At 38.8% G+C, this 10,595-nt stretch overlaps 1 pseudogene; it reads right to left on the minus strand.

Annotated features, from left to right (window-relative positions):
- Positions 1–7,181: 7,181 nt before the first annotated feature.
- On the minus strand, positions 7,182–8,859 carry LOC140523728 (triosephosphate isomerase pseudogene; annotated as a pseudogene).
- Positions 8,860–10,595: the final 1,736 nt, after the last annotated feature.

The raw sequence follows: 10,595 nt of genomic DNA on the forward strand, positions 1-10,595 counted from the left end.
CAACATTTATCAATTAAGTTTTCTGTCTTACATGGGTGCAGTTCATAGTGCCCCAAAATAATAACATCAAAGATCACTGATGACAGATGATTATAATAGTTAAAATAATAATGAAAAAGTTTTAAATATTGCAAGAATTACAAAAATGTAACACAGAGACACTATGTAAACACAGACTGTTGGAAAAAATGACACCAACAGACTTGCTTGATTCAAGGTTACCACAAACAATAAGTTTGTAAAAATGCAATATCCACAAAGCACAATAAAATGAAGTGCAACAAAACAAGGTATGTCTGTACACCCTCATCTTTTCCTTGGTTTTATTTCCTTTGTCTCAGCTTCCTCAACCAAGTCCAACTTTCTTTGGAGGTATCTGGGGTCAAATTCCTTTAAGGATACAGTTTCCAGATAATTGGGGGATACTACTTGTGTTTATAGTAACCTCAAGAATCAGGTTCTCTCCAAACAGAAAATATTCCATTACTTTTGGTTGATATTCTTCCTACTGAAGATAGTTACACTACCCATACATGAGAAATACTACCATAATGTAGATAAAATACAACTGTTTCCTGTGGATAAGATGGAGAAATGTGATTTAGATCCATATTTTTCTTATCTTGAATCAATGATCTTTTCCTTTTCCCTGGCTCCTTCCTATTCATCTACAAGCATGGACAAGTAGTAAGCTTTAGACAGAAATTCCCAAAGCAGGAGATATTGTCCCCTGGTGGGCACTGGAATGAAATAGGGGGACAGTAGTAGCCTCTGGTGCAATTGGAAGGCATTGAATAAAAATAAAGGGGTGGTGAAAGCATAAGGAAAGAAAAAAAGAGAAGAAAATTTTGAAAAAACAGTTTGTGTATATATGTTTCATCTGTTGTATAAGAGAGTTAAAGTCATAATGATTACATTATTTTCCAAATAAACCCACAAAATGCAAGTTATAACAGATCAGTGGTCAAGTCTGTCGACAGGTCTTAACAAGCAAGTATTGGCAGGGGGATGTGTCACACATTATCAAGAAGTCCAGCATATATTGGCAGGAATATGTGCATGTAATGACTTATTTATAATATAATACAATACAGTTACATGATGCAATATTGTTTCATCAAAGTTTCAATGCAGAAAAGACCCACAAATTTACAATAAATTATTAAATTTAAGATGTGTCATTTTTTAAATATGTATTTTATATTATTTGAAAAGATAAAAATTTTTTTAAAAAACACTAAAGGGTTAAAGAAATTAGATTACCAGGGGGGTTCTGAGTAATTTTTTAAGGGGCCAGTAGGTCGAATAAGTTTGGTCACCTCTGGTTTAGTGGATAGTTCACCAGATTTGGAGTCCAAGAACCTAGGTTCAAATTCCAACTCTACTACTTACTCCCAGTGTAAACCATTCAGCCTCTCTGGGCCTCAGTTTACTCATCTCAAAAATAATGAGGTTCTAGATGACTTCTAAGACCCTTTCTAACTTTAAATCTAAGATCCTATAACTTTTAAAGATATATCTCCAGGAATTTTATTAATCACATTAATCTGGAAAAGTGGAAAGACTTAGTATGGTACTATGTGATCCATTTCATTCAACAGAGTTGTGTCAAGATTTCCTATTACTTCTTTGTCATGTTTGCAACTCTTCTCCCACACCCTCCCAACTAATGGCCCATAATGGTTGTTTAAAACTTTTACCTTTTTTCCTGTGTGTCTAGACCATCTGGCAATTTTGGGAGTGAAGGAGGAGAATTACCTTTGAGAAAGCCAAAGGAAATCTATTCATTCCATTAACCACTAAGACCTTAGTACAGAATATAGCAGTATATCACTGGGGAGTCCCTAAATCCAATCATCTTATGATTGAACAAGTCAGTATTCTTAACTGATACTAATCATCTTGACAATGATAGATACATCCTATAGGCCTGAGCAGGGGTGTGTTGGCAGGCAGGACTAGGTCCCCCCCATCCTCATGCCTGCTTTGGACTACCATGATAAGCAGGTTTCAATTCATTTTTGTATCCATTTAAAAAGGAGACAATTGGGCTAGGAATGGTAGTGGACAGAAATCTGTCATATTTTGCCTCTGTTACATTTGTCAGGAAACGTACTACAAATATTCTCGATCTGGCAGGGAAGTCTGCGGAACACCCCCTTGGAGGACATCCCTTCTATTTCTCCTTTTCTTGTTTAACCTTTCTGCCTTGTTTCTACTTTTAGATTTAAGGATTTCCTCACAAAGTACATTTTCTTGATAAGTAGTAGTACTATCACCTCTTCTATCATATCTCTTTCTATGAAACAAGGTAAAAGACCCTATATGAAGAGCCTATCATCGGTCTTCTTCAGTCAGGAATTCTATCTCACCAAGTCTTATTAGTACTTTCAAAGCTTTGTTTACCTCCTAAAACTCCAAGTCTACTTATCATATACACATACACACACACACACATGTATGTGTATATATGTATCTAGGTATATAGACACATATATACATATTTGTATAGAGTGTATGGAGAGAGAGATACATACATATGTGTGTATATACACACATACACACATTAGCATTTAGTAGCAACTAGCTCCAGAATAGCAACTGTCTATGGTTCTGACTCTGGGACCAAGGGAACTGCCAAGTAGGTGCTGTAAATTCCATGAGTTCTCAAAATATAAATAGCCATGTCTATCCTTCCAGCAGCTGTTCACAATTAGTCACAGTCACAGCCTTGACTTCTTATAATGCCCCAAGAAACCTGTTGACAAAAACCCAGAGAAGAGCTCAAAGCTTCACTGTTATTCTCCCAGTCACTCATCCAAATCAAATCAGATTTTCTTGTAAGGATTCATTGTTGATTTTGCAACTGATTGATTTCTCAACAAAACTGAGTTTCCAGAAAAGCCTGACTTTCTATTTCATCTAGTGACAAGATCTACTGCAATTATGAGTAGTTCCTGTCACTCTGGGTCTTTATGTTTTACTCTCATTTGACAATACCAAGGGATTTTTTTAAGCCCTCATCCTTCCTAATCTCTCCACAACATTTGATGCTGTTAATCATCTCCTCATGGATACTTTTTCTTGGTTCCATCATATTATTCTCTTTACCTGTCTGAATGCTTTTTCTCAGCCCCCTTTGCTGAATTTTCATCTACGTTCCATTCTCTACCTGTGGACATAAACCCAAAATTCCCATAAAAACCTCACAATCCAATGCAGAAAGGCAGAAATAATAAATGCATCATTTTCAGAACGTGATGTAATAAAAATTGCATGTAATAAAGGGCCATGGAAAGATAGACTAAGAGTTCATTGGAATTAAATTAAATAATTTAAATTGGAATTAATTAAATAATTTGGTTGGAATTAAATTAAATAATCTAATAATAAAGAAAGAGCGGATCAAACATAACCACAAGATTCTGTCCTGGACCCTGTTCTTTTCCCTTGGCAGCTAAGTGGTACAATGGATAGAGTGCTGAACCTGGAGTTAGGAAGATGAGTTTGGAACTGGCCTTAAAAAGCTTTCTGGGCAGCTAAGTAGTGGAATGGAGAACTGGTCCTAGAACGAGGAAGACTCATCTTCCTGAGTTCAAATCTGACCTCAGACATTTACTAGCTGTGTGACCCTGGGCACGTCACTCAGCCTTTCTGCCTTCAACTATAAAGTGAGGATAATAATAACACCTACCTCGCAGGATTGTTGTGTGGATCAGATGTAAGGATATTTGTAAAGTGCTTAGCATAGTACGTGATACATAGTAGGCACTTAATAAATGCTTGTTTCTCTCCCTTGGAGATATTATCAACTCCCAAGAATTCAGCTACTCTATGCAGATAACTCCCATTCAGTCAATTAACAATCATTATTTTTATCTATTAAGTGCTTAATATGTGCCAGGCATGGTGCTTATGTCTAAAATTCTACCAATAAAGATAACAGGATCCCCAACTCTCATCTGAGCCCTAAAGGTAATAAATAGGTACATGGTAGATCTTTATTTCATACCACAGAAAATAAAAAAAATTTCCAAAGAATCGCAGGAGCTCATAAGCAAATACCTTTTCCCTTCAAGGAATCTATGACCTAACAATACAGCCTACTTATTCCACACAACTGGTCAATTCCTCTCCCTTCTAGACTGCCTTCCCACGGAGTGGTTGCCTCTCCCCTGCCCTGATGATTAGCAGAGTAACTACTGCAGGTGAGTCTGACCCAACTGGGATATGATACCAAATTTCTTGAGGCAGCATGATTTTTACCTACATCAGACAGAAGGAGTGAGAAGGAATGATAAGTAGGTGGTGGGTTTGATAAATCTTGGCAGGCTCTTAGTTCCTAGACTCCAGGAAGATAGCATAGTCCATGATTTGTTATATGAGATTTACATGTGACCTCTCTACCTCCAATAGTGAGTCACCAGATGCAACAATACATTTCTTCTCTCAGTGCCAGGAATAGATTTCCTGGTATTTGCAAATGTCTATGAATCTTCCCTCCATCACAAGATGCTGAATTTTAAATGGTAAACTTATTTTAGAGTAGTGAAATGGAGGCTACTAGGAGGGATCGGCAGTTTTGATTAATTGGAAACTAAATAATCTAGTCCTAAAGAATGAATCATCAAACATAACCCCAAGATTCTGTACTGGACCCTGTTTTTCCCTTGTTTTTGTCAGATGTTTCTGCCAAAAGTTCAGTGCAGAGTAGAGAGGAAGTAAACAAGTATTTTTAAGCACCCACTCTGTACTGGCACTGCTAAGCACTTCACAAATATCTCATTTGATCCTCACAACAACTCTGAAGAGTAGGTACTATGAATTATTCCCATTTTACAGTTGAAGAAACTGAGACAGACAGAGGGTAAGTGACTTGACTAAGGTCACAGAGATAGGGGGAGCCTGAGGCTGGATTTGAACTTAAAAGCTTCCTGACTCCAGGTCCATTGGCTCAACCATTGTACCACCTAGTTGCTTCCTAGAAAGGTAGGAAAAACTAATACATACTCCAAACAAACTAATATATACTATGTTGTCAGAAAGGATACTGTAGACATTTTTGCTTAACTGTTTTTGTAACTAAGGAGTCTTCAATGTAGAGGGGTATGTGTTGAAAATATTATGAAAGATAATAAGTATCAATAATATGCATTCTTTTTAAAGATAAAGATTTTCTTTTGTGGGAACTGCCTTATACATATTTTATTGCTCCACTGATAAAGATTGTTGTTTTGTTTTGTTTTTTTACCCTTTGTCCTTCAGAAGAGAAGGGATCTTAGATTGGAGCTGAAAGGAACGGTAGAGGTCACCTAGTCCACCAACCCTCCTTTTGCACCATTCTTCCAGTTATCCTAGTTTGCAACCTGAGTTGTCTTTAATTCCTCACTCTCGCTTATTCCAAGTAGACAAGTAGTTGCCAAATCTTGTTATTTCAGTCTCCACAACCTGCCTTACATTCACACTTCTCTCCATCCACACAGCTTAAACTTTCCCACTAGTTCAACCCTTCCTACTTCTCACCTACCTCCTATACATGTTCTAGAAAATCACAAAACCATTCTGACCAGGTCCACTAAAAATTTATGTGATATACCCTCTTCTGGGCCCTCACTGCTGCTAGGCAATCCTATATCTGCCTTATCAACTCATTATCCCCAGGATGGCTCTACCAAACCTTTTCATCCCTACTCAAACCCCCCTCACTCTCTTAGGTGAGAACCTTGCTTCATATTTTACAGAAAAAAATTGAGACCACTTACTGTACACACCCTCTTCTTTCCTCTTCCCCATCTCATATCACTTATACACCTTCTACCACTATCTGCTCCTTCATTTTTCTGCTTCATGTGATGAGATAGATAGCCTCCCTGTCTGCCTACATGATCCTACTCATTTCAGCCTCCTCAACAGATTGCCTCCTTTGTCACCATCATTCTATTACTTATTTTCAATCTCTGTTTACTGGCTCATTTCCTAATACAAACATACCCATGTCTCCCTATCCTGAAAAAGTTCTCCCTCAGTTTTTCCATCCCAGATAACTATTGTCCTATATCTCTTCTGCCCTTTGTGCCTGAACTCTTTGAATAGTCTCTCTATGATAAATGCCTCCACTTTCTTTCCTCTCATTCTCTTAAGTCCTTACAATCCCACTTTGGACCTTATCATTCCACAGAAAATGCTCTTTCCAAAGTTTCATGCCTCAATTGCAAGATCTAATGGTCTTTTCTCAACCCTCATTCTCCTCAACCTCTCCCCAGCCTTTGACACAGCGCTGACCACTCTCTTCTCCTTGATGTTCTCTTCTCTCTAGATCTTCCAGGTTCTCTCCCTACCTCTCTGACTATTCCTTTGCTTTATGATCATTGAGATCTTGCCCCCTAGCCACAGGTGTCTTCTATACTACTTCCCTTGTTGATCTCATCAGCTACCATGGATATAATTAACATCTTGAGGCTAATGATTTTCAATTCTATCTATACTCCCCAACCTCTCTATTGACATTCAATTTTTTTGCATCTAACTGCCTTTCAAACATCTCAAGCTGGATGTCTAGTAGACATCATAAATTGAACATTTCCCACTCTTTATCTTTTCCTCTAAGCTCTCTCCACCTTCTACCTTCTCTACTACTGTAGAGAGCAACACCATCCTCCCAGGGCCTCAGGTTCACAGCCTAAGACTCATCCTCAATTCCTCACTGTTTTTCAATCCCATATCTAACCTGCTGCCAACACCTGTCTATTTCTGTTCTGGTTCTCTTCTGTTCCCTCCCCCTATCTTCAATCTGTTGCAAAGACTTGAGCTTTGCAACATCTCTCAAAAACACCTCCTTCTCTCCTCTAACACCAATACAACTCTAGGGCAGGCCCTCTTCACCTCATACCTTTGCTATTGCAATAGTCTGCTGGAGATCTGCCTACCCCACTCCAATCTATCCTCCATTCAGCCACTAAAATGACTTTTGTAAGTGCAGGTCCAACTATATCATTGCCCCCCCTGCTGCCCCCACACACACACTCAATGAACTCCAGTGGCACCTTACTGCCTCCAGGATCAAAAATAAAATCCTCTGTTTGGCATTCGAACCCTTTCAAAACCTAACTTTATCTTACTTTTTCAATCTTCTTACATCTTTGGTGTGTGTGTGTGTGTGTGTGTGTGTGTGTGTGTGTGTGTGTGTGTGTGTGTGTGTGTGTGTGTGTTTCCTTTAAATTTACAGTAAATGGAGAGAGGAAGGGCTGAGCTACCTGAGAACAGGTACACACAATCTACAAAGTGGAGGAAAGTATAGCTTGAATTGGACCATGAGGGGAGGGGAATCAGCATCACAACCACATGGGTAGGAGAGGGTTAAACCAGACTTGTGTAGTCTAGTCCCAGCTCTGTAGGTAAGGGAGTCAAAGGGCCACATGAAGGGCTCAGTTTTTGGTTTGAATGACGTCCAGGAATTCAGGCTTAAGGGAAGCTCCACTCACTAGGAAGCCATCCACATCAGGCTGGTATGACAGATCCTTACAGTTGGCCTCTGTCACAGAGCCTCCATAAATGATCCTGGAAGATTTTTGTGATGCAGGTTCTGAGACACAGGTCTTAAGCCAGCACCAAAGCTTCTCATGTGCTTCCTGAGCCTGCTGGGGAATAGCTGTCTTGCTAGTACCAATAGCCCAGACTGATTCATAGGCTAGGACGACTTTGCTCCAGTCCTTCACGTTATCTGCAATGGCCTTGGTCTGGTCAAAAATAACCTTCTCAGTGATTCCAGCTTCCCTCTCATCCATCTTCTTATCAATATAGGCAATCACTCCTAGGCCTTGTGACAGAGCATGGGCTACCTTCTGCCCAATGAACTCATTTGACTCCCCAAAGATATGTCTTCTTTCAGAATGTCCCAGGATCACCTGGCTGGCCCCACAGTCCTTAATCATGGCAGGGCTGATCTCCCCAGTAAATATACCCTTGGTCACTTTGTAGCGGTTCTAAGCAGCTATTCCAATTTTTGCATCCAATTTCTGATGAACGAAGGCAAGGTAGATATAAGGGGCTCCACATACCACTTCAGTGTTTGTGGGTACCTTGGCCCCACTGATCAAGTGATGAGCTTCCCCAGACACTTCTTGTCCCCATTCATCTTTCAATTGACCTCAACGAAGAACTTCTGCAACACCATGGCTCATTGGTGCCCTAATCTATTAAATGTCTTCTAAATGTTCTCTCCTCCTCAAGTTCCTCCCTACTCCAAACCATTTTCCTTCTACACACTGTTGTACTTATTTTCCTAAAATCCAAGTCTGACTGCTCCTACCCCCATTCAATAATCTCCAGTGATTCCCTATTATATCTATGATCAAATATAAACTACTCCACTTGGCACTTGAAGTCCTTTACAACCTATACCCATCTTATTTTACCAGCCTTCTAATGCATCACTCCTTTCCACATGATATGGTCAAGTCCTATTGGCCTAGGACTATATCAATATTCCTCACATATGTGACTCTCTTTTTTCTGTGCTTTTGTACTGGCTGCTCCATAAGACTACAATGTTCTCCCTCCTTGAATCTCTGGTTTTCTTAAGAGCCTCCTTTTGCATGTAGTCTCTCATGCTTCCCCAGCTGAAGTACTTTCTCCTTCAAAATGATTTTGTTTATACTTTTTCCATATCTTGAGCAAGTTGTATCACCAGATGGCCCTAGTCTCTCTAGAAATGAAATTCAGTGAATATCACCCCCAAACAACAATAATGTATATAAGTGTGTATGTATATATACAGATATAAATACTTGGGGGTGTATGTGTATGTGTGTGTGTGTGTGCATATATATATATATATATATATATATATACACACGCTCCTTGATATCAGGAACTATATTACTTCTGTCCCTGTTCCCACTACCACTACCTAACAGTATTGGCATTTAATAAATGTTTGTTGATTGGTTGGTTGGCTGCTTACCTGGTGATGGATTGATTGAAGGAGGAGAAGGGGAAATATATGGGGGATGTAAGAGGGAGGGTTACCCACATGGCCATGATGAACTGTTTCAGTTGATCCAAGTATATGAAGATCAAGACTAGGGTGACCTTGTTCTTCATATCATTTAATCTACCTGCTGCTTCTGTTATACACTGAAAAGTTGGGGGCTCTTCAAAAGATGTGCAAAAATCATAGACTGGGTGTGCTGTCACAATAGGACACATTTGGCTCATGTTTTGGATTGTAAATAAGTATTTAAGTAGATCATTAAGGGATATAGTCAGGGATAGTTTGTAGTCTATAGTAGCTCATAAAACTAAGTCATCATTATGGGTCATTTGCTACTGTAGATGCTTTTATGGAAGGGGAAAAAGGAGATAACATAGGAAGGTGTAAACATAGCTTTTAACATGTAGATTCCCTTCTGGTCTGAATGAGCCCACAGACATTCTATTTTCTTTTCCAAATGCCATTCCCCGTATTGAGCAGAGATATTATTGGTTTACATGATAGAGGATGGCTCAGAACAATTCAGCATTTAAGTAAGATCCCATGAATAGATAAGGATATATATCAAGGAGGGAGCAGTAGCCCCTGCTCAAGTATATTTTAAAATACTAAATTCACAAATTCTTGAAGAACTGCATAGTCATTGTCCCCAGCATAACCTGATATTCATATTGGCCACATCATATAGGAGAAACCATCTTAAATTTGTCATTTTTCCATATCTTGACCAAACTGTATCACTAGAAAGCCCAATAAGTCAAATCTAATGAATACCCACCCTAATACCAGTGGGCCCATCAGGTTAAGTAAGGGATACTAGTACACAAAGGCAATGAAATTCAGAATTCTGTAGTTAGGGCAGAAATGCAATTCTCTGGATTGCCGGCTCTATTGATCTAGCCAACAGATAAATTTGACCTTTTGGAATTTAGCCCCTCAGAATTAAATTGATCATATCAGCATATAACCTATAGTGGAGCAACTTCTTTGCGTCAACCATAATGAAAATATCACAATAGTTCCAACTTTGAGGAATGGGGGGGATGTAAGAGGGAAGCACCCTGCTTCACAATCCAACTGGGGATTATGACTAGATATGATATAGGGCTTATTTTTTGACAGCAATATTGGGAACTAAATGACACCTTTTACAAATCCCACATAATTATTTCCTGAATTACAAATTCCTGAATTAGGAATTATGAATAATTCCTGAATTATGTCCATTGCCTTCTCAACCAGTTCATGTAATTACTGGGTATAGTGGTTTATATTCAGGGTGAGTATTTTGTAATATTTACCCACTCAAACTCCACAGAAGTTTGGTCTCTTGAGTTACTTCACTAATCCAGGTCAAAGTGGGTGCTCATCCATTATTTCAATTACTATTAAGGCAACACAAATTTTATTGAATACTCTCTCTGGACTAGAACTGAGTTCATAAAAATCACAGAAAGAACCCCTATCAATAATAGCAAGGATATGCTACATCTCTGGGTTTGACAGCTCAATCTTAGATGTCAGAAATAAATAGGCTATGGTATAAAATGTGAGGTTTGGTGGGTTTGTGATAACTGGGAAGTACTCTTTGCCATATGTCTGG

The sequence above is a fragment of the Notamacropus eugenii genome, chromosome 2 (assembly GCF_028372415.1).
Source record: "Notamacropus eugenii isolate mMacEug1 chromosome 2, mMacEug1.pri_v2, whole genome shotgun sequence".
NCBI classification, from domain to species: domain Eukaryota; kingdom Metazoa; phylum Chordata; class Mammalia; order Diprotodontia; family Macropodidae; genus Notamacropus; species Notamacropus eugenii.